Here is a 6,000-nt window from a genome sequence, read left to right as displayed (position 1 = left end):
GGGACAGGATGCCATGATCTTCATTTTCTGAATGTTGAGCTTTAAGCCAACTTTTTCATTCTCCTCCTTCACTTTCATCAAGAGGCTTTTTAGTTCTTCTTCACTTTCTGCCATGAGGGTGGTGTCATCTGCATATCTGAGGTTATTGATATTTCTCCTGGCAATTTTGATTCCAGCTTGTGTTTCTTCCAGTCCAGCATTTCTCATGATGTACTCTCCATATAAGTTAAATAAGCAGGGTGCCAATATACAGCCTTGATGCACTCCTTTTCCTATTTGGAACCAGTCTGTTGTTCCATGTCCAGTTCTAACTGTTGCTTCCTGACCTGCATACAGATTTCTCAAGAGGCAGGTCAGATGGTCTGGTATTCCCATCTTTCTCAGAATTTTCAACAGTTTATTGTGATCCACAGTCAAAGGCTTTGGCATAGTCAATAAAGCAGAAATACATGTTTTTCTGGAACTGTCTTGCTTTTTCAATGATCCAGCAGATGTTGGCAATTTGATCTCTGGTTCCTCTGCCTTTTCTAAAACCAGTTTGAACATCAGGAAGTTCACGGTTCACATATTGTTGAAGCCTGGCTTGGAGAATTTTGAGCATTACTTTACTAGCGTGTGAGATGAGTGCAATTGTTCAGTAGTTGTATGTCTTAATTGTCCTATCAGCAACATAATTTACTTGTAAGAAACACTGTCCTATAGCTAGATTAAGCCATTTTGGAAAGATAACCATATTCTTGGACAAAGGTTGGGATGTTGATGCTAGTTTGGCCAATCCATGTATTCAGTTTCTTATGGTGATTGATTCAGGAAGGGTCACATGATCTGAGTCAGTCCAGTAAGTATCAATCTAAAAATCTGTTAGAAACATTATTTATCAGGCTTATTAAGAATATAGATATGAGCCTGAAGATCTTGTGCACACCTTTCCTCTATGTTGGGAACTTCTGTCTGAATTATGCTAACAAAGGAAATGCAGGGGCCTATTTTGGTCCAAAGTGGGGAAAAAAACAACTAGAGGTGGGTGGTGAATTTTGATGACAATTTTGGAGGCCTGGGTTCCAACCATACTTAAAGCTTTTATTTTTTATTCTTAGATCATCTGGTTATCACTATTAATACCACTGATACTACTCTGATTTAGTCTTCTGTTACAATCATATATATATCAGTTCATTTTTTGTTTATTTTGCTTCATTAGTTGTAATAAATGTACTATAGTTAAAGAGGATATTAATAGTAGAGGGCATTGAATGTGGGGTATATAGAACTCTTTGTACTATCTTTGCAACTTTTTTATAAACCTAAAACTAATATCATATGTAATAAAACTCAGCTTCTTTGTGCCACACTGCACAAGGTAAATAGATCCTCTTGCTAATAAATCTGTGCCTAAGAATCTCAAGGACATGACATCTAGTCACATTTGGGAAACTTCTGCTACCTGAATATATAGATAGAAAATCTTTAGAACAAAAGTTCATATAGTCAGTTTTGAGCAAAAATTTTTCAGTTAAGAGGATGAAAAAGAATGCTTTTCAATCAACCATTCAGATTTGTGACTGGAAAACAGTGATCAACATTATACCTTGCTTTTCTAGTCATTCTAATGTCTGTTCTATTTGAACTATAAGATACTAAAACTAGAAGTAGTTTCCTTATTTTTATTTTCTCTATCAATCTTGTTTCAATCAAGATATACAAACATAAATCTGGAGAAAATCATAATTCAAAAACATACATGCACCCCAGTGGTCATTGCAGAACTATTTATAGTAGCAAAGATAGAGAAACAATCTAAACATCCATCAGCTGCTGCTGCTACAGCTAAGTCACTTCAGTCGTGTCCGACTGTATGACCTCATAGACAGAAGCCCACCAGGCTCCCCCGTCCCTGGGATTCTCCAGGCAACAACACTGGAGTGGGTTGCCATTTCCATCAGCAGATGAATGGATAACGAAGATGTGGTGTGTTTATAGAATGGAATACTACTGGGCTATTAAAAATAATGAAATATGTCATTTGCAGCAACATAGAAGAAGCTAGAGATTATTATACTAAGTGAAGTAAGTCAGACAAAGACAAATATCATATGACATCACTTATATGCATAATCTTTAAAAAAAAGGACAAATGAAATTATACATAAAACAGAAACAGACCCACAGACATAAAAAACAAACTTATGGTTACCAAAGCATAAAGTGCAGAGCAGGGGAGAATAAATTTGGAGTTTGGAATTAGCAGATACAAACTACTAATAGATAAACAACAAGGTCTTACTGTATAGCATAGGAAAAGATAGTAAACTGATATTATAAATAAAATGTTATTTTCTTTTGTAAGCTTGCTTCATTATTTCTCTGTTTTGTCCTTTATTTTCGCCCTAGTAAAGAAAGACCCATAAGATATAAAAATGTTGAATGGCCTCCAATCACTGTTAAAGGTTTGTTTGTTTTTGTTTAAGCCAAAAACCTTTGAAAATAGTATGATTCTAGCGGACTAGATAAATTCTCAAAAATTCACATTTTCTTAAAAAATCATTAACTGGTGAGCTTTCACAGTGTAAGGCATACTTTTCACCCATGTGTTCTGCAAATGTACGTCTCTTTCCAATTCATCATCCTCTTCAAAAATATCATACACGTGCTCTAAAAGCTGAATCCACAGGCCCTGAATTACAACAGCTCTCAAGGCTTCAATTATTCTTCTGATTTTTTTTCAGAACATGACATGATGGCTGAAAATAATTCTTTAAAATGGAGTTCCTCTGCCTCTTCTGCAACTTTCCCATGAAATATCACATCTCAATATTTTTGATGAAGTTTAAATTCTGACACTGAATCTGGTATTGGGAGATCTTCACAGCTCTCTTTAGAGACCAGATTTAAGATCTGAGTAATCATTTGTACCAGTCAATATTTCCTTTGTATGAGTACTCATCTGAAACCAACAGGGCCAGAAGAACCACAAGAGGAAGGTCACCCCGGTCCTGCTCCATGCTTGTCTTCTGACTGCAGCATTGCTCAGGAAAGGAAACTCACACATTGTCTCTCTGAGGAGCTTTCCTCCCTGAAGTGCCTGAGGACAAGACCTTGTCTTGGGACTGCTTTAGTTGCCTTCCCTATCTTGCAGATAATGGTTGGTCCTTTGATGATGTTGTCTCACTGTTCCTGGAACTACTCACAGATCCAGTGACCACTCTACTTTGGCTTTCAGCATCTTTTTGTGTTGATGTGACATCCAATTTTCCAACAGTGGGAAGAGAAGGCAAAAGATGAGGAGGGTCTCTTGGAACTGTCTCTTTTCCCCACTAGGCTCAATGGGTTCTCTTTCCTTCTGCAGCTATTGTCAAGAAGGGAAGGTTCAGACCTAGAGCTGTATGGCTGTAAACCTGGGTGGATTCTATCCTGTTTTTCTATAACACATTCACCAGCAACTTGATTCTAGTCCTTTGGTAAATCTCGGTCTTTGTTTAGGGGCTGCAGAGGCTTCACTGGCTCATTCATTACTCCAGTGACATATTCAGAGGGTCATGTGGGAATTCGGGTTTCAGGTTGAACACTGATTTAGTGCTATTATTCAGACTCTCCTTCACTTGAGAAATGTTACATTTACCTTCTAGAGGCATCTGAGAGTCTTGGTTGATTCTCTTGAGCTAGCTATCGTCCATTGAGTTTCACCTTTCTTTAAATAAGATGTTAATATTTACCCTAAAATCACAGCTAGTGATTCTGCAGTACTGCTTATGTCTGGTTTGTAGTCATGGTCTTTCAGACTTGTGGGTGTCTCAAGGGGCCAATGACCATGGGTTTCTCTTGGGACAAACATTTGTCTTCATCCATTACATATGTCTTAGAGCTCTCAGAAGAGTGTGATTGATAGTGAACTACTTTATGACTTAATTCAATCTTTCCAAAAAGCACTGTAGCTATAGGCTTGAATTTAGAGTCACCATCTTTAATGTTATTTCATTTTTTTTTTTTTTCCTTTGTGGCCTCCAAAAACAAGGATATTTGGTGCTTTATGTAAGGCGGTCTCAGGGATGCTCCTCACAAAAGGTCTTTTCTTCAGGTTTTTTGCTCAGCATGGTTCTTATCAATTCTATCAGCTCTGGGCTGTAATCTTTCAGCATCGGTGGCAACTCCTTCAATAATTCAATAAACCAAAGAATTCATGGTTTTTGCATTGAAAGCATGTATCCAGGATTGCCATTTCATAAACACAGCATCTTATAACCCAAATATCAGACTTCTAGTTTTAGGGTTTGTTTGAGAACAATTCAGGGCTCATGTATGTGCCAATAAGTGTTCCAGCCATGCCACAGTGGTTCTCAAGCACTCAGGAAATCCCTAATTCACCCTCTTTGATGATGTTTTGCTCTTGTTAGGAAGACATTTTGATCTTGCAGAGCTCAATGAAGGAAGTATTTTTCATGTAAATACTGCAAGGCCATGAAAATCTAAACAAACCACTCTACAACCAAAGTGAAAGTGAAAGTGTCACTCAGTCATGTCCAACTCTTTGTGACCCCATGGACTATAGCCCACCAGGCTCCTCTGTCCATGGGATTCTCCAGGCAAGAATACTGGAGTGGGTTGCCATTCCCTTCTCCAGGGGAGCTTTCAGACCCAGGGATCAAACCTGGGTCTACTGCATTGCAGGCAGATTCTTTACCATCTGAGCCACCAGGGAAGCCCATCACAAAACTCTCAGGCAGAAGCTTCCCCTTCTGCTCTTAGAGTTTTCGGTACAGAGCACCTCCCATGCAGAAGCCCATGAAGATGTTCAACAGGTGGTCCCCTCCCTCCCACGGCTCTTTGTAGGTGACAGCATTGGGTCCTTCAGCTGAGACAAGAGCTGAGCTTTCTCTCCAGGAACTTGATGCTCTCAGCTGAGGCATTTTGGAGCTTCAGCTTTTTGATGACACAGTGCCATTCCCGCTGGTCTGTCACAGTCACCTCCCCATACTGATCCCACCCACAGTCAGGATGCTGAGGTGCCAGAGACCATATGGTGTTAGTGGTGGCTGAGGAGGCCTGGCCTCGCCTGGCCTGTGTGCCAGGCTCGAGGCCCAACCCACTGCATTGTTGCTGCTATTGCCTATCTTACACGCTTTATGAAGAAAAGTCTATTGTACGACATTTGTTTGGTTACTGTTTACTGAGTCTTAAACTTACATTCTATCTAGAACTGTTTCTTTTTTAAGATACTTATGAGCTTCAATACAGGGACAGAACATACTGGATTGGAAGTTTTATGTTATTCTATAGTGATAAAAGCAACAGGAGAAATAAATGACATATATCCAGTGATACTACTTTTTCCTGTTAAAAATATTAAGTAGTAGTTGATAAATTATTTTTTATAAATCAAAACAAAATGTTAGGCTATAGGCTTAAAAACCAGGCATTGCTATGAGAGAAAACCTTGTCTTTCCAGTTTCCTATTGAACATATTATTGTCTAGACTTGAGTGCTTAGATGACAGAGTTTGATTTAGTAGATGTCCGAGGAAGACAACTGGGAGAAATAAATGAAAATCCCATCACTTCCAATTTCGTTGAAATTTAGGAGAGAATGGTAGACAAGTAAGGAGACTGAAGAAATGTATATAAGAATAGCCACCTACTCTCATTTTCCAGTCGTGGAATTGCAAAGCACACAGGGGTTGGAACAGCAAGGTTCAGTATGGTGTGAGGTGAACTCTGTAGGTGGAATTTCCCAGCCACCCATGTGGGAGGTGGAGAGCAGCCTCCTGAAGAGAGTATCTCTGAGCTAGCTTTGGAGGGCTTGGTGTAGCTGGGAGGCTGTCAGGCAGAGAAGATCTAGCCTATACTTCCAAACACCTCTCTTTTCCTGAATGTCACTGGTATGTGTGTGTGCTCTTGGCTCAGTCGTGTCTGACTCTGCGACCCCTGGACTGTAGCATGCAAGGCTCCTCTGTCCATGGGATTGTCCAGGCAAGAATATTGGAGTGGGTTTCCATGCCCTCCTCCA

At 39.5% G+C, this 6,000-nt stretch overlaps 1 pseudogene; it reads right to left on the bottom strand.

Annotated features, from left to right (window-relative positions):
* Nucleotides 1-2,463: 2,463 nt before the first annotated feature.
* Nucleotides 2,464-4,796, bottom strand: LOC120863849 (annotated as a pseudogene).
* Nucleotides 4,797-6,000: the final 1,204 nt, after the last annotated feature.

Source organism: Oryx dammah, unplaced genomic scaffold (genome assembly GCF_014754425.2).
Source record: "Oryx dammah isolate SB20612 unplaced genomic scaffold, SCBI_Odam_1.1 HiC_scaffold_1, whole genome shotgun sequence".
NCBI lineage: Eukaryota > Metazoa > Chordata > Mammalia > Artiodactyla > Bovidae > Oryx > Oryx dammah.
Note: the sequence above shows the minus strand (reverse complement) of the source record. Positions and strands in the feature narration are given on the sequence as shown.